The sequence below is a fragment of the Gossypium arboreum genome, chromosome 4 (genome assembly GCF_025698485.1).
Source record: "Gossypium arboreum isolate Shixiya-1 chromosome 4, ASM2569848v2, whole genome shotgun sequence".
Classification (NCBI taxonomy): domain Eukaryota; kingdom Viridiplantae; phylum Streptophyta; class Magnoliopsida; order Malvales; family Malvaceae; genus Gossypium; species Gossypium arboreum.
The window spans coordinates 110,744,890-110,764,674 of NC_069073.1; positions in this window are offsets into that span (position 1 = coordinate 110,744,890).

Genomic DNA, 19,785 nt, shown 5'->3' on the forward strand with positions numbered 1-19,785 from the left:
ACCATGGCGACTTTCAATTTCATCCATGAAATCAAAAACTAATGAACTTAATAGTAGGACCTAGTTGTAAAAGTCTTAGAAACACAAAAATTACAAGAAAAAGGCAAGGATTACTCACTTGGTGCAAAAATTATGGAATACCAGCTTAGAGAACCCTCCTATGGTGTTTTTAGCTGCTGGAAGTGAAGAGAAATGAAGAGAAATCTGGATATTTCCTATTTAGTCCTAGTTTTATTTAGTTAATTTTGCAATATTCCAATTTTGTCCTTAATTTATCAATTTTCCTGCTGATTTCATGCCCTTGCCGTCCAGCCCAAATAAATTTTGGGTCTAATTTCCTTTTAAATCCTTTCTCATTAGACTCTTAAGCTATTTAATCATTCTAGTAACTTTTACACCTATTACAATTTACTCCTTTTCATTTAATTGACTACCCAAACATTAAAATTTCCTAACGAAATTTTAATACCACATTACTAACATTTCATTAATATTTATAAAATTATTTTCGACTTGGTTTTACGAGATAGAGGTCCCAATACCTTATTTTTACCCAATTTCTTCAATATTTTTTTTCTAACTAACCACTAAATCGGTAAAAAAAAATTTCTATCAATATTTTCATACGATTTTCCTATCATATCAATTTTCATGCAAAAATATTGAAATAAATTTCTCTTTAAATCAGATTTGTGGTTACGAAACCACTATTCCGATAACCTTGAATTTAGGCCATTACATTATTAACAATTCAATATTTTTCAATCATCATCCTTAGTGGATTTCTACACTTGAACTGCCTTCACACTAGTAGTCCTCTACACCTCAAAGATGTGAACCACATGTATCCTAACAGCTCTCCACGGTACGAACCACCATTCAAGCCATCATTATATTTTGTGTTGAAACAATACAAAACATAAATATAATAATAAATCGGTTTATTTAACTTAATTAATTGTTGAGGGATTCTCGACTTCTTTAGGAGAAGCCTGTAAAGTGTTGTCTGTTTAGAGTTAGAGAATCTTTCAAAAAGTTTAATATTGTCCCTGGTAAAGGGTTGGAAACCCCTTAACAAAAATACGCCTTTTTTGTTGAGGAATTCTCGATTCCTTCTAGAGAAGTCTGTGAAATGTTTATCTCAAGTGGTAGCATTCTTACTCGTAAGAGCCTTATATGTTATACGACACAAGTTTGAGTCCAACCATGCACAATATGCATGGTTTACCTTCCCATACACTTGAGGAGACACTCCCACTTTAAGAACTAGACGCCTCTTCAAACCTTCGATAGAGTTGAGAGACAACACTTCTATTAGGGGCAATGCCAAACTTGTTGAGGGTGTCACAGAATCGAAATGAACGATATTCACAGACTACTCTCAAAGGAGTCAAAAATTCCTCAACAAAAAGTGGTAGCATTTTCACCCATAAGACCCCTATATGTTATAGTGTTAGGAAATGTATCCATATTGTAGTAAAGATGTAACTGTTTTCTATTTATTTGAACAATGAATAAATAAATAAATTTAATTTCACATTTCACTATTATATTTTTTGTATTTTCTGTCTTTTATATTTTGTATACATAGCAAGATTGTGACAAGAAAATATTAGCTCATTCATTGTCTAAAGTTCAAACTGAAGATAAGAGGCATTTTAAGAATGTTTACACTGCGAGAAAGATAACTTACTTCAGTAGATAATCTAAATGAGTCTATAATCTCGTAAAAGAATCAAAGTGAGCATTTGATTCAACTACTGATGTACCAGCCCGATTTAGACCCTACTCAAAACGGTGGTTTCGGGACCATGAATTCGAGCCAGAAAAATATTTTAAAATTATTTTCTGTGTTTATTCTATGATAATTTATGTCTGTGAAAATTTCGTGATTTAATTTTGTCGTTTAGGTGTCAGATTAAATAAAAGGACTTAATCGCGTAAATTAAAAAGTGGGTAGTTTGTTTTGTAAAGGGCTTATTTGTTGATGGCTTTCTAAATGGGAGTAGTTGTGATGAAATTAGCCCATTATATATGAAGTGGACGGTAGTGGGCATGATATATGTGATTTTATAATTTATTAACTAAGGTTAAAAAGTAAAATAATAAAAAAATAATATATATGTTATAATTTATGATAAATAAAACAAAGTGCTCATATTATTATTTCAACCATAGCTGAATATAAGCAAAATATATAGGAGAAGTTAGGTTCGGCCATCTTCCAAGCAAAAATCACGGTTCGTTCTTTATCGGTTTTTGATAATTTCTACGTTTTTGAGATCGTTGCTTCGAGTACTACAAAACCCACGCTTGAATTTTTGATTTTGATGAATATTTTGAGTTGTACCATTGTTGATAGCTTGTGATTTTTTGTTTTTGATGATGAAAAATGAAAGATATGTTTTAGATTAACATATTTTGTATTGGAGTTTTGATGATTTTGAGTAATTAGGACTTAATTGCAAAAATAATAATTTGAGGGACTAAAATGTGAAATTGATAAAATATATGGACTTTTATGAGCATGGGTACTATTCGGCCTAACATGGGTGTTGAGAAATGTTGTGTATTTTGTGTTTTGTGCAATAGGGACTAAATTGTAAAAATTGTAAAAGTTAGGGGTAAAATGGTAATTTGCCTATTTATGTGTTTTTGGATTAAATTTAATGGAAATATGTTTGAATGAGCTTAATTTGAATATGTTTAGATTAAGAAATAAAGAAATCGGATTTGGACCGGGGAAAAACGAAAGTTGTCGACTAGCAGCCCCTTTCTGTTTTATGACATTCGAGGTAAGTTTATAAGAAAATAGACGTGTTTATTTGGTAATTAAATGTTATATTTATATGCTATTATGAAATGTGGAATTTTAATATGTTATGGCCTAAAATGATTAAATTTGACTACTACACTTTCGAGTTCAATTCGACCGAGTTACAACGTCCGAAAGCCCCGTATGAACCATAGGAATAGCTAGGATACATATGTCATGACATAGGATTCCGGTATATGTGTGTGAGTAAGACCATGGCATTGATATGTGATTCCGATATGTGTTTACGAGTAAGACCCTGTCTAGGACAGTGGCATCGATATGTGGTTACATGTAAGACCACGTCTGGGACGTTGGCATTGTACCATTTATGTGATTATTCGAGTGTCCTATCCAATTCTGAATGGTTCATCGAGCAAAGGTAAATTGTGAATGATTGTGTAATACGAGTAAAACGGCTAGGTATGAATTAATTGTTTGGCTATTAATGATAAGGTAAGTTGGTACTCGGTATTTGTTTTATTCACACATAATGACTTTAAGTGATATTAGCATATGTATATTCGGCTTGTAGTTATATAAAATTATTATGAGAAAATGACTCATAATTAAATGTAATGTATGTTTTGGGATAATTGGTCTTGTTGACTATTTATGTATATATATGCAATACTACATAGTGATATTTTTTTAGCTTATATGTAAAAGTTTATGCAAGCATGATTATAATATAATTAGTGGTTTTTTTTTGGGAAGTTGAATATTAATATACCCAAATGGTCGGTGAGTATCCACCAAGTAAAAAAATGCAATTACTTGTATATAAATAAATATGTGCATTAAGAGGTATAATAAAGTGGTTGGTAAGTTGATTGAAAAATAGACAATGTGTGTATTTGATCATTCGCCAATATGATGTTTAAGTGCGAATGTATATATGTGGATGTACTTATAAGTATAACTTGAGATTAAATGGTATTTAGTTACTATAAATAATAATTAACTTAATTGAATTAAGTACTTTATTGTGTTTACTATTTGTTTATGACTTACTAAGCTATATTAGCTTATTTTGTGTATCCTTGTTAGTTTTATAGATATTAGAAATCAAGTTACAGGCTCGGGGATCATTTGCTAAGTTCATCACACTATCTACTATTTTGGGGTACCTTTCCAAGTTAAATTCGAATTATGGCATGTATAAGCTGAAGTGTGGTTAAAATGATAAATTTTGGTTGTGTATAAAGCCATGCGAAAATGGCTAATCAAAATGTTTGATTTAAATCATGCTAGGTATGGTCTATGATGATTATGGTTGAATGTTGCAGGATATATATCTATGATTATTACGTGTGATAAATCTTGCATGTTTAAGAAATGAGCAATGGCTTGAAAGAATCGCGACTAATCCATCGATGTAAATTTTTATGTGAAATATATTTGTGAACCTAGTGAATATGTTTGTGACTTAGTAATGTTCATGATTCGATGTTTTGAACTTTTGTTAGGGTTCAAAAAATATGGCAAGGTTTATTACGATATATTTTTGTCCACTTGTGCTTTGGTAGGTATGATCATGATAATATGAAAATGGTTTATGCGTGATTTAATGAGAATGTATTGTAATACGTCAAATAGACATGACATATGTTTGTATTTAATTAAAGTCCTGCATATGCATTTATTTATAAATGAGAGTGTTGTAGTAGTAGCATAATATGCATGAAAATGGTAATGTATTCTACTATACTATCCATATAAATATATATAGGTTTGAGTATCCATAAATGTGATTTTACATATTATGTCTTAAGTGTGATTTGATATAACATGCATGCAAACGTGTCTTAGGACACATGTAGAGTAAGATAAGAAACTCTACTTATGGTATAAGTAATTTTTAAGGTGATAAACGCAAGAGATTTTATATATAAATATTTACTTGTTATTTACAAGTTCGCAAATTTGTATTTAAAATTTATAAAATTAGTTGTAAGATGTGAGTTGTATATGTGTATATATATATGTATGAGATTCGTATAGGCTATCATATCACTAATGCCACATGTATACAATAATAGGTATATTAGTTTATGGTTTTTAAAAACAAAAATTAGTAAATTCTCAAGACCAATTCATGTGATTATGTAATGTTTATTATAATTGATCGGAATTGTGTTTATTCCGTAACATCTTACGACCCTATTTCGGCGATGGATACGGGTTAGAGGTGTTACATTTTATTGGTTTCAGAGCTACGGTTTAGTCAGTTCTAAGACTAACGTAGTGTGTATGAGTTTAGCTATACATGCCATAATTATATACTGTGATAGTGTGATGACTTCTGACATTTGAAATGTGTTTTCATATAGTAAATGGATCCTGATAGAGTTGTAGCTGATGATGTCGAGAGTGTAGCGCCTGCTCCCGCGCAAGGGACAGCTACCGACTTTGAGTTATCAAGAAAGTGAGGCTAAACAAGCCTTCTATCAGATGATGAATGATTGGTTTACTCAATATATCCGGACTAACCCGACTACACAACAACCTCCACCCCTGACTAATCCATCTTCGATGCCTGCAGTACCTCAAGTAAGTGATCCATTGAGATTATATAAGCCACCTGTTGATAAAATTAGGAAACATGGGGTTGAAGAACTTAAAGCTACCGATGATGATGATGTTGAGCGGGTTGAGTTTTGGCTTGATAATACCATTCGTGTGTTTGATGAGCTGTCCTGTACACCAGATGAGTGCTTGAAATGTGCCATATCTTTACTTCGAGACACAGCATATCACTGGTGGAATACCCTAGTATCAGTAGTTCCGAGAGAGCAGGTAACTTGGGAATTCTTTCAGACTGAGTTCTGTAAGAAATATATTAGTCAGAGATTTATAGATCAGAAGCGTAAATAATTTCTGGAGCTGAAATAGGGTCGGATGACAGTGACGGAGTATGAGCGAAAATTTGTGAGACTTAGTCGGTATGCTCGAGAGTGTGTTTCTACTGAAGCTATAATGTGTAAAAGATTTGAAGATGGATTGAATGAAGATATCAAATTGTTAGTTGGCATACTTGAGATAAACAAGTTTGTGGTACTTGTTGAGCGAGCCTGCAAAGCTGAAGAGCTTGGGAAAGAGAAAAGAAAAGCTGACTTTGAAGCAAGAGATGCATGCAAAAAAACACCCGATAAGTCATTCCAGACGACATCAAAGAAGTTTCGAGATGATTTCAGTCGTTCTAAAGCCCCTTCAGGTTATTCTAGACGAGATCAGAATAGACCATTAATGAGCTCGAGAGCTACTTCGGTAGCAAGTGTGGGAAATGTCAGATCAAATCAACCCGAGTGTAAACACTGTGGTAAACAACATCCCAGCAGTTGTAGATTGTATGATAGGGCCTGTTTTAAATGCGGATCTACAGATCATTATATTCGAGATTGCCCAATGTTAGCTGAAGAAAATCCAGTACAAAATACGAGATCGGGTAATACTGCAGCTCGAGGTAGACCACCCAGAAATGCTGGTAATATGAGTGGCAGTCAGAGAGGTACTAAAGATACGATAGCCATATCTGAGGCTCGTGCACCTGCCAGAGCTTATGCTATTCGCATGCGAGAAGAGGCTTCATCCCCTGATGTTATTACTGGTACATTTACTCTTTATGATACTAATGTAATTATATTAATTGATCCTTGTTCTACTCATTCTTATGTATGTGAGACATTAGTATTCAGCAAGACTCTACCTGTTGAGTCTACTGAGTTTGTGATTAGAGTGTCAAATCCCTTGAGCCGGTGTGTTATGGTTGATAAAGTGTGTAAGAATTGTCCCTTGATGGTTCGAGATCTGTGCTTTTCGGCTGATTTAATGTTGTTGCCATTTGATGAGTTCGATATAATTCTGGGTATGGATTGGCTGACTTTACATGATGCTGTTGTGAATTGTAAAAGAAAGATCATTAATCTATGGAGCCAGAAAGATGAAGTTATTCGGATCGAATCTAGCAATTTGTACGGTTTACCAGCAATGATTTCTTCGATGCTGCTCAGAAATATGTGAGAAAAGGGTGTGAAGCTTACTTTGCCTACGTGCTCGACAGTAAAGCGACTGAAAGAAACATTGAACAAATATCTGTTGTATGTGAGTATCCGGATGTGTTTCCAGAAGAACTACCAGGTTTGCCACCTATTCAGAAAGTAGAGTTTGGTATTGAGTTAGTGCCAGGGACGACTCCGATATTCATAGCCCAGTACAGAATGGCACCTACAGAATTAAAAGAATTGAAAGCTCAGTTGCAAGAACTGACAGATAGAGGTTTCGCGCGACCGAGTTTCTCTCCGTGGGGTGCATCTGTGTTGTTTGTGAAAAAAGAAAGATGGAACTACGAGAATATGCATTGATTACAGACAGCTTAATAAGGTGATTATAAAGAATAAGTATCTGTTGCCACGGATTGATGATCTGTTTGATCAACTGAAGGGGGCCACATTATTTTCGAAGATAGATTTGAGATCAGGTTACTATCAGTTGCGAGTTAAAGATTCAGATGTGTCAAAGACTGCTTTCAGAACGAGGTACGGACATTATGAGTTTTTGGTTATGTCTTTCGGACTCACTAATGCACCAGCTGTTTTCATGAATTGGATGAATCGGATCTTTAGACCATATTTAGACCAGTTTGTGGTTGTGTTTATAGATGACATTTTGATCTACTCTCGTAGTGAAGGTGAACATGCCGAACATTTGAGACTTGTATTGTAAGCGTTGTGAGATAAGCAGTTGTATGCGAAATTCAGTAAATGTGAGTTCTGGTTAGGTAAAGTCAGTTTTCTGGGTCACGTGGTATCAGCATCAGGTATTCGGGTTGATCCGAGCAAAACAACAGCTATACTGGATTGGAAACCTCCGAAGAATGTTTTTAAAGTTCGAAGCTTTCTGGGACTTGCTGGTTATTACAGACGCTTCGTGAAAGGTTTCTCTATGATTGCAGCTCCAATGACAAAGCTACTGCGGAAATATGTTAAGTTCGAGTGGTCAGAGAAGTGTCAGAAAAGTTTTGATTAGTTGAAAGCCCTTTTGACCGAAGTTCCAGTGCTAGTTCAGCTAGAATCGGATAAAGAATTTGTTATTTATAGTGATGTATCTTTGAATGGTTTGGGCTGTGTTTTGATGCAGGAAGGCAAAGTTATAGCTTATGCCTCGAGACAGTTGAAGCCACATAAAAAGAATTATTCGACACACGACCTAGAATTGGCAGCCATTGTGTTCGCATTGAAGATTTGGCGTAACTATTTGTTCGGCGGGAAATGTCATGTTTACTCTGATCATAAAAGCCTGAAATACTTGATGACTCAGAAAGATCTGAATTTGAGACAACGTTGATGGTTAGAACTGTTAAAAGACTACGAGCTTGTGATTGACTATCACCCAGGAAAGGCTAAAGTTGTTACTGATGCTTTAAGCCGAAAATCACTATTTACTTTGTGTGCAATGAATACGCATATGGCTATGTCAGATGATGGTTCGATAGTAGCTGAATTAAAAGCTAGACCATTATTTGTTCAACAAATATGTGATGCCCAGAAGGTTGATAATGAATTGATCACAAAACGAGTTCAGTGTGAGACGGATGTTGATTCAGAGTTTAAGGTTGATTCTGATGACTGTTTGAGATTCAGGGACCGGATATGTGTTCCGAAGAATACAGAGTTGATCCAGATGATTTTGAATGAAGCACATAGTAGTTGGTTATCTATTCGCCCAGGTAGTACAAAGATGTATAATGATCTGAAACAGCTTTATTAGTGGCATGGTATGAAACGGGACATTTCTAACTTTGTTGCAAGATGTTTAGTCTGTCAACAAGTAAAAGCTGAACATTAGGTGCCTTCAGGATTGTTTCAACCTATCATGATACCTGAGTGGAAATGGGATAGAGTTACGATGGATTTTGTATCTGGTTTACCATTGACACCGAGCAAGAAAGATGCAATTTGGGTTGTTGTTGATAGATTGACTAAATCAGCTCATTTTGTTCCGATACGTACAGATTACTCACTTGATAAGCTAGCTGAATTGTATGTTTCTCAGATTGTGAGATTACATGGTGTGCCTATATCCATTGTTTCGGATTGAGATTCGAGGTTTACATCACGGTTTTAGAAGAAACTGCAAGATGCACTAGGTACGAAATTACATTTCGGTACTGCTTTTCATCAGCAAACAGATGGCCAGTCTGAGTGAACTATTCAGATACTTGAGGATATGTTGAGATGTTGCATTCTCGAGTTCAAAGGTACATAGGAACGATACCTATCTCTAATTGAATTTGCATAAAATAATAGTTATCAATCAAGTATCAAAATGGCACCTTATAAGGCTTTGTATGGTCGTAAATGTCGTACGCCATTGTACTGGACTGAGCTCAGTGAAAATAAGATACATGGGGTCGATTTGATCAAAGAAACTGAACAGAAAGTGAAAGTCATACGTGAAAGTTTAAAAGCAGCATCAGATCGTCAGAAATCTTATGCTGACTTGAAACGTAAAGATATAGAGTTTTAGATTGGAGACAAAGTCTTCTTGAAAGTGTCACCGTGGAAGAAAATACTCAGATTCGGTTGAAAAGGAAAATTGAGTCCGAGGTTTATTGGGCCGTATGAAGTTGTAGAGCGTATCGGACCGGTTACTTACAAATTATCGTTGCCACCTAAGTTAGAAAAGATCCACAATGTGTTTCACGTTTCGATGCTTCAAAGATATCGATCTGATCCTTCACATGTGATTAGTCCATCTGAGATTAAAATTCAGTCTGATATGACATACAAAGAAGAACCGGTTCGCATTTTAACTCATGAGGTTAAAGAGTTACGAAATAAGAAGATTCCGTTAGTTAAAATATTGTGGCATAAACACGGTATTGAAGAAGCAACATGCGAACCAGAAGATGCGATGAGAGAACGTTATCCAAACCTATTCACTGGTAAGATTTTCGGGGACGAAAATCCTTAATGGGGGGGAGAGTTGTAACAGCCTGATTTAGACCCTTCTCGGAACGGTGGTTTCGGGACCACGAATCCGAGTCAGAAAAATATTTTAAAATTATTTTCTGTGTTTATTCTATGAGAATTTATGTCTGTGAAAATTTCGTGATTTAATTTTGTCGTTTAGGTGTCCGATTAAATAAAAGGACTTAATCGCGTAAATTAAAAAGTGGGTAGTTTGTTTTGTAAAGGGCTTATTTGTTGATGGCTTTCTAAATGGGAGTAGTTGTGATGAAATTAGCCCATTATATATGAAGTGGACGGTAGTGGGCATGATATATGTGATTTTATAATTTATTAACTAAGGTTAAAAAGTAAAAAAATAAAAAATAATATATATGTTATAATTTATGATAAATAAAACAAAGTGCTCATATTATTATTTCAACCATAGCTGAATATAAGCAAAAGAAATAGGAGAAGTTAGGTTCGGCCATCTTCCAAGCAAAAATCAAGGTTCGTTCTTTGTCGATTTTTGATAATTTCTACGTTTTTGAGATCGTTGCTTCGAGTACTACAAAACCCATGCTTGAATTTTTTATTTTGATGAATATTTTGAGTTGTACCATTGTTGATAGCTTGTGATTTTTTGTTGTTGATGATGAAAAATGAAAGATATTTTTTAGATTAACATATTTTGTATTGGAGTTTTGATGATTTTGAGTAATTAGGACTTAATTGCAAAAATAATAATTTGAGGGACTAAAATGTGAAATTGATAAAATATATGGACTTGTATAAGCATGGGTACTATTCGGCCTAACATGGGTGTTGGGAAATTTTGTGTATTTGTTGTTTTGTATAGGGACTAAATTGTAAAAATTATAAATATTAGGGGTAAAATGGTAATTTGCCTATTTATGTGTTTTTCGATTAAATTGAATGGAAATATGTTTGAATAAGATTAATTTGAATATGTTTAGATCAAGAAATAAAGAAATCGAATTTGGACCGGGGAAAAACGAAAGTTGTCGACTAGCAGCCCCGTTCTGTTTTATGACATTCGAGGTAAGTTTATAAGCAAATAGACGTGTTTATTTGGTAATTAAATGTTATATTTATATGCTGTTATGAAATGTGGAATTTTAATATGCTATGGTCGAAAATGATTAAATTTGACTACTACACTTTCGAGTTCAATTCGACCGAGTTACGATGTCCGAAAGCCCCGTATGAACCTTAGGAATAGCTAGGATACATATGCCATGACATAGGATTCCGGTATATGTGTGCGAGTAAGACCATGGCATCGATATGTGATTCCAATATGTGTTTACGAGTAAGACCCTGTCTAGGACAGTGGCATCGATATGTGGTTACATGTAAGACCACGTCTGGGACGTTGGCATTATACCATTTATGTGATTATTCAAGTGTCCTATCCAATTCCGAATGGTTCATCGGGCAAAGGTAAATTGTGCATGATTGTGTAATACGAGTAAAACGGCCAGGTATGAATTAATTGTTTGGCTATTAATGATAAGGTAAGTTGGTACACGGTATTTGTTTTATTCACACATAATTGATGATAATGACTTTAAGTGATGTTAGCATATGTATATTCGGCTTGTAGTTATATAAAATTATTATGAGAAAATGACTCATAATTAAATGTAATGTATGTTTTGGTATAATTGGTCTTGTTGACTATTTATGTATATATATGCAATACTACATAGTGATTTTTTTTAGCTTATGTGTAAAAGTATATGTAAGCATGATGATAATATAATTAGTGTTTTTTTTTTGGGGGAAGTTGAATATTAATATACCCAAATGGTCAGGTGAGTATCCAGCCAAGTAAAAAAAAATGCAACTACTTGTATATAAATAAATATGTGCATTCGACAGGGTATAATAAAGTGGTTGGTAAGTTGATTGAAAAATAGACAATGTGTGTATTTGATCATTCGGCCAATATGATGTTTAAGTGTGAATGTATATATGTGGATGTACTTATAAGTATAACTTGAGATTAAATGGTATTTAGTTACTATAAATAATAATTAACTTAATTGAATTAAATACTTTGTTGGGTTTACTATTTGTTTATGACTTACTAAGCTATATTAGCTTATTTTGTGTATCCTTGTTTGTTTTATAGATATTAGAAATCAAGTTACAGGCTCGGGATCATCTGTGAAGTTCATCACACTATCTACTATTTTGGGGTACCTTTCTAAGTTAAATTCGAATTATGGCATGTATAAGCTGAAGTGTGGTTAAAATGATAATTTTTGGTTGTGTATAAAGCCATGCGAAAATGGCTAATCAAAATGTTTGAATTAAATCATGCTAGGTATGGTCTATGATGATTATGGTTGAATGTTGCAGGTTATATATCTATGATTATTACGTGTGATAAATCTTGCATGTTTAAGAAATGAGCAATGTCTTGAAAGAATTGCGAGTAATCCATCGATGTAAATTTTTATGTGAAATATATTTGTGAACCTAGTGAATATGTTTGTGACTTAGTAATGTTCATGATTTGATGTTTTGAACTTTTGTTAGGGTTCGAAAAATATGGCAATGTTTATTACGATATATTTTTGTCCACTTGTGCTTTGGTAGGTATGATCATGATAAAGTGTGATTTAATGAGAATGTACTGTAATACGTCAAATAGACATGACATATGTTTGTATTTAATTAAAGTCCTGCATATGCATTTATTTATAATTGAGAGTGTTGTAGTAGTAGCATAATATGCATGAAAATGGTAATGTATTCTACTATATTATCCATATAAATATATATATGTTTGAGTATCCATAAATGTAATTTTACATATTATGTCTTAAGTGTGATTTGATATAACATGCATGCAAATGTATCTTAAGACACATGTAGAGTAAGATAAGAAACTTTACTTATGGTATAAGTAATTTTAAGGTGATAAACGCAAGAGATTTTATATATAAATATTTACTTGTGATTTACAAGTTCGCAAATTTGTATTTAAAATTTATAAAATTGGTTGTAAGATGTGAGTTGTATATGTATATATATATATGAGATTCAGATAGGCTATCATATCACTAATGCCACATGTATACAATAATAGGTATATTACTTTATGGTTTTTAAAAAAAAAATTAGTAAATTTTCGAGACTAATTCATGTGATTATGTAATGTTTATTATAATTGATCGGAATTGTGTTTATTCCGTAACATCTTACAACCCTATTCCGGCGACGGATACGGGTTAGAGGTGTTACAACTGAGAAAGGGTTTTTATGTCATCCATAATTCCAATTAGGGAGATGACTAGTCTTAGCTATCGGAGCTATTGACTACACAAGTAGAGACATAGATGTATTTATTGGTAGAATGATACATTGGACTGGACCCAAGATGAATTAATTCTGAATCCGTTTGTGAATTAATTCACTTTGGACTTTCATGGTATGATTTACCTAAATCCTGAGTTAGTCATTGACAATGCGTATGCAACTTATCTGCTTTGATATAAGTGGAGGCTTATGCTCTAAAGATGATTGAGTCCATAGCTGGTATGTTGGGTACATGACTTGTGTATGGCATGGCTTTACTAGCAATAGTGGAATTCATAGCTCAATTAAAGAGTTAATAATACCCTCTCATTGGTATTGTGTGGATTAATAAATATGGAACGTCGCCACGAGTTGCTTGTTCTCGAATGAGCAATTTATCATAGTCATTTGTTGACAATGATCATATTAATCATTAAGAAGACACAATGGTGACAATGAGATAAAATAAGATTGTATTGAGTGAATGAATTTAACTCAAAGGAATCAAGGATATCATATGAGGGTAACACACACATGACGAGGTCATTAGACAAAGCAGTTGGATGAATTGCTTTCGTAAATAGTATACAATAAGGAGTTTTCAATCATGGTACTTCTTATGGACAAACTCCATGATTAAGTAATTGCGAATTATCGAAACGACATTTTTAGTCATAATTGCAATCACTAGAGCCTAATTGTATATGTCTGATTAGTCCATTCACTATCTCAACAAAAGTTGGATTGGACTGCATTTGAATTAGAAGAAAATTCTACGACTTTGGAAATAATTTCATTGAGTTGATTTATTCGATATGGAATTAAATTAGGTGGTTGTGAGAATTGTTCAATTAGAGAATTTGATTAAAGATTTTTCTTTAAAAAATTAATTTGGAAAATCTAAGTGATTTTTGGAAAAATTAATTTTGATAAAGTAAAATTAAATTAATCAAATTAATTAAAATTAAAATGATATTTTTGAAAATTAATTTTCAAGTTAAACAATTGGCCCAATGGGTAATTGAACTTAAAAATTCGATCAGATATCGTAAATTGGGCCCAGGATCCCAAAACTGAGACCAATACCCAAAAACTAGCCGAACCAAGCTGATGGTCCAATTGCTGGTTCGACCGGACCAGTCAGGTCATCATTGACCCAGACCGAACTGGTAGCAGCAAAAATCGACTCGGGTGTTGTAAAGGTGTCGTACTTGCATCACCGGACGCGGAGGTACCGGCGGTTACAACGACAGCGTTCCAGTGGCTGGCGGTGATTGGTCTTCGGCAGTTGAGCAATGGAAGAGTTACACTCCTATTGGGACTCTACTAGAGAATTTGATTTTAAATTAACTATTCCAAAAATAATAGTATTTTAATAGTTTAATATTAAATTTAATTTAATACTTATTTTAATAGGATTTTATTAATTTAATATTAAAGTGATTATCTTAATATTAAATCCAATTTAATGTTTATATACAAGATAAACATTCTATTATTTTAATAAGATTTAATATTTAATTTAATTAATTTAATATTAAAGTGATTGAGTTTAATTATAGTTTAACTTTCTAAACACTGACACACACTTGAATTCAAGAGAAAATTTTTAGAGATATTTTTCTGATGTAAAACTTAACCCAGAAGTTTAGAAAAATTACAGAATTACCCTATTGGTAGTTTTTGTGAAAAATTTTCTGATTCGAAGCGAGCTCACACTTGGAGGACATGAGCTTGATGATAGCAGAGAATACTACTCGGTCAAAGCGCTCATCCTAGACAAATCGAAAAGGGAAATTTTTTATTAATTGTTTATTACTTTAGATATCACAACCAATATTTTGTTTTGGAAAAATTTTTAAAACTCTGATTTTTCCCTAAATTTATTTTCTGCTATGTTTTCCGAACATGTTTTTTTTCCAACATATAAGGAATAGTTAGAGTTCGACCACATGCAGCACGCATGGTTTACCTTCTTATACACTTGAGGAGACACTCCACTTTATGAACTTGATGCCTCTTCAAGCCCTTGGTAAAGCCAAGAGACAAAACTTCCATTGGGGACAATGTTGAACTTGTTAAGGGGTTGCTAGACCCAAACAAACAACATTTTGCAGACTCCTCTTCAAAGAGTAAAAAATCCCTCAACAAAATAAATAAAAAGACACCTATACTGGTACTATCAATACAAAAAAAATTCTCAACTAATATGATACTGATAATCTTGATTTAGATTCTTATCCATTCTTAACCCTCAAATCCTTAACTAATTGTAATAACTTGTTGAGCATATTATGTGTAACAGCCCGGTTTAGACCCTATTCGGAACAGTGGTTTCAGAACCAAAAATTTAAGTTAGAAAAAAAGTTTTAATATTATTTTTGTTTCTACAGCATGTTAATTTATATGTGTGAAAATTTCGCGTGAAAATTTTATCGTTTGTGTGCTCGATTTAATAAAAAGGACTTAATCGCGTAAAATACAAAAGTTGGCTACTAATTGTTTAAGTGCCAAATTGCTATGTTCTTTTTATTGTGGGGTCCTTGTGTTGCAATTTGATCATTGAAATTATGCATGGACGATAATGGGCTTATATTATAAGTTTTATCATTAAAATCATTAAGGTTAGTTTTGCAAATTAAGAAATAATATGTAATAAAATAAACAAAAACAAGAAAATGGTCATGCATGCTCATCTTTATTTTCCAAAACTTGAAGAAAAAAGAAGCCATTTTTGTTGTTTTAGGTTCGGCACTTTGAAGCTTTAAATTAGGTATGTTCTTTGCTCAGTTTTTGAAAATTTTTACGTTTTTGAGATCGTTGCTTCCATACTAGCTGCCCAATGCTTGAATTTTTGAATTGGTTGTGCATTTTTTGATCTTCCAATGATGAGATCTTGTTTTTTTTGTGGTTTGATGATGAAAAATAAATATATGTTGATGGATTATCATGTTTAATTAAGTGATTTTTAGTAAAAATGTGTATTAAGGATTAAATTGAGAAATTTGTAAATTGAAGGGTTAAATTGTGAAATAAATGAAAGAAATGGGCTACAAGGACCTTAGTGAAATTTGGCTATGCATGGGTGTGGTGAAATTTTGAATATTTTGTGTTTTGTGAAATAGGGACTAAATTGTGAAAATGTGAAATGTTAGGGGCTAAAGTGAAATTTTCCCATTTATGTGTTTTAGGATGAATTTGAATGAATATGTTATTAAAAAAGTCAAATTTGAATTGAATCAGATCAAGAAAAGAGGAAATTGGATTGGATCGGGGAAAAGTCGAAAATTGTCGAATAGTCGTCCGGTTCGTTCGTGTCCGTACGAGGTAAGTTCATAAGTAAATAAATATTGTTAAATTCGATTGTATATATATTATATGTTCCAAATTGAATTATAATAAATAAATGTGTATATGCCAAATTGAATTAAGCATTGGAGAACTAGTTACGAGCTTGAATCGATCGGATTACGACGTCTGAAAGCCCATACGAACCATAGGAATAGTATAGGATACATATGTCACGACATAAGATTCAGATATGTGATTTCGTGTAAGACCACGTCTGGGACGTTGGCATCGATTTAAGATTTACGTGTAAGACCATGTCTAGGATATTGGCATCGTATATGATTCCGTGTAAGACCCTATTTGGGACAGTGGCATCGATATTTGATTACATGTAAGACCATGTTTGGGACGTTGGCATTGTATGAGCTTTTCGAGCTATCCGAGTATCCTTATTCATTCCAAACGGTTCAACGGGCAATAACGAGAAATGAATGACTATGTGAAAGTATATCCGATTCAGGTACGTACGAAGCATATATGTTATTCATGATTGAAAGATGAGTAAGTTTAAAATGACGATATGTGAAATATATGACAATGAATGAAATGAATGTTGTGCTACATATGCTCGTTATATAAAATTGTGGCCCAATGTTTCGAACATGGGAATTATGAAACATGAAACATGGTGTAGAGTATGCTAATTTGGTATGAAACATGGTTATGATGCAAGGTTAGCATATATGTGAAATGGTTAGTGAAGCATGACTTGTTCTAGTTAGTTATGTAATTAAAACGTGCAAATTTGATTTATATGATTGAGCAAACGATTACTATTCGAATTTGAAAGTATGGTTTATATGTGGCTAAGATTTGTTAAATTCGGCGAAGTTAAATTGAATTAAATATATCATTAAGATGATTTATTTGCTTATGGCTTACTAAGCTTTCAAAGCTTACTCTGTGTGTTTTTCCTATGTTTATAGAGTTTCAGAGACTTGCTCGGGTTGGAAGTCGTTGGAGACCTCATCACACTATCTAGTTATCGCTTCGGTAAATAAAAGCTTTGAGTTTTTTTTTTTTTTGATTACGTGGCATGTATAGGCTAGTTTCGATATGGTTCATTTTGATGTGTATATATATATATATAGCCATGCGAAAATGGCTTGTTAATGAGGTTAATGTTTGTGTATATTCAGGCATGGTATAAGCTTATTTTAGGAAGTATGTTTCATGGTATGTATGTATGGTGTCTTGGTTACATGTTTTGGTTGAGTAATGATTCGGTTGATGGATGTGTTTTTGCTATAATGCATATGTTTTCATAAGCTAAGTTATGTATATGTGATTGTTTGCATGCTGGTTAATTTGGTACGGTTGTTAATGGCAAAAGATGATAATGTTATAAGGATGATTGGACGGTCATTTGAGCATGTATAATGTGGTCAGTTAATGAAGTAAATTAGCTATGAATTGGTGTACCTAGTTGAGGTTTCATTGTGATAATGGTATGACTTATTGTAGTTATATTTGATAATCGAATAGATGACTATTCGAATGGTTGAATATATGATGTTTAAACATGATAATTTTGCATGTGGAATAAGTATGCTTGAATTGTCAATTGTGCTCAAAATGTTATATTTTGCTTTTGTGGATAGTTACAATTTAGGTTGAATGATGGTAATGTGGTTAATTATTCGGATAAATTTTGATGTTGGTATGTGTTCATATTTGCTATGTAATGACTATGCTATGCCATGTGAATTTGGCTATTTGGTGTGGCTTATTTGTGACCTATGTTTTGATGTATAAATTGACTTGTAAATTAGTGTGTGAATGATAAAAATTTCTTTGCTTATTTTGTGAGATAAATTATGATATATGATATATATATTTATATTCGGCTAATGATAGGTAAAATAAAATACCTATGCCAATGACATGTTTGTTTATGGTTCGGTATTTAAAAGTCAAGTTGTTCGTTTAATGCTTGTTTACAAAATGTATACTTAATCGAGATTTCGTTGTGATAATAGTATGACCTATTGAGGTTAATTTGATGACCGAATATATATGGCTAATTGATTGGTTGTGTATATGTATTTTGGGCATAAAAAAATTAGCATACGACTTAAGTGTACTTTAATTTGTTATTTGTGTTTGAAAATGTTAATGTTGCTATAGTGCAATGCGCATAACTTGGTAATAATGACAATTATAATGATGTTTCTAAATAACTCTCATATGGATGATTAATAAGTTGTTTAATATGGCTTGTTTTGATTTGATATACGAATATACATAGGAATATGAAATGGTACGTTTGATAATTAGCAAATGAATTAAATGTATGCAAATGGATGTTTTAACATATGCTAGGAATGTGAAATGTAATAATATATGCATGAATTTATATTAGGTATGCGAATGCTATTATTGTGATGGCTTATATGGAATAAAAATAAAACTTTATTTATGGAGCGAATAACATGGCTTTGATGTATACAAGTTTGGTTCGAATAATGGTATAGGCTGATGATATTGATGTGATTGAAATTTGAAGCATGGATTGTTTATGAATTATAAGAAATAAAGTATGATTGGTTTTAGTTGATTAAGTGGTCCGTATATGCGAATTTGACTTAGATGAATGAATATATGGTTGTTATTCGATTGAAAAGTTTTGTAAAGAAGTTGATATATTTTTTATCATAAAATGAATTATATGAACGTGCTGAACTGTGTTTTGTCAGGTAATACCTCGTAACCCTAATCCGACAACGGATACAGATTAGGGGTATTATATTATGAGCCTTAGTTCACTAGAATTTTAATTCTTTAAAAGTTTACAAAAATATTGATTTTAAAATTGTACCAAAATAGAATTGTATTATCTAGTTAAATTGGTGGTACAACCGATTTAATTAGTGACATATAATTGAAAAAAATTATTTATGATTATGTTTTTTATTTTTCAATAATAAAATTTTGAATTTTTATTATGTCCTGATTTTTTCTTTTTAATATTTTAATTATCAATAATTTAATTTAATTTTTTAAAATGGTTGAATCAAAAGCTGAAGATTGAGTTTATTAATTTTCCAATTTAATTCTTACAACATTGGACGTTAGCTTAATTACTACACTTAATTAATAGGTCAATGTAACTGACAAATCCATCTAGTAAATGATGAGATCAAATTGATTCTTCAATTTAGGTTTTATATTATTAAAAGAATTGAAAGAAATTAAATTAAATTTCAATAGATTTAACGTTTAGTGTCATATTTTGAAAGCTTATAATTATAGAAGAAATATTTTATGTAGAATTGATCTATAAATTTAAAAATTATTTTATATCATTTTTAAATAGTGAGTGTCAACTCTGATTAA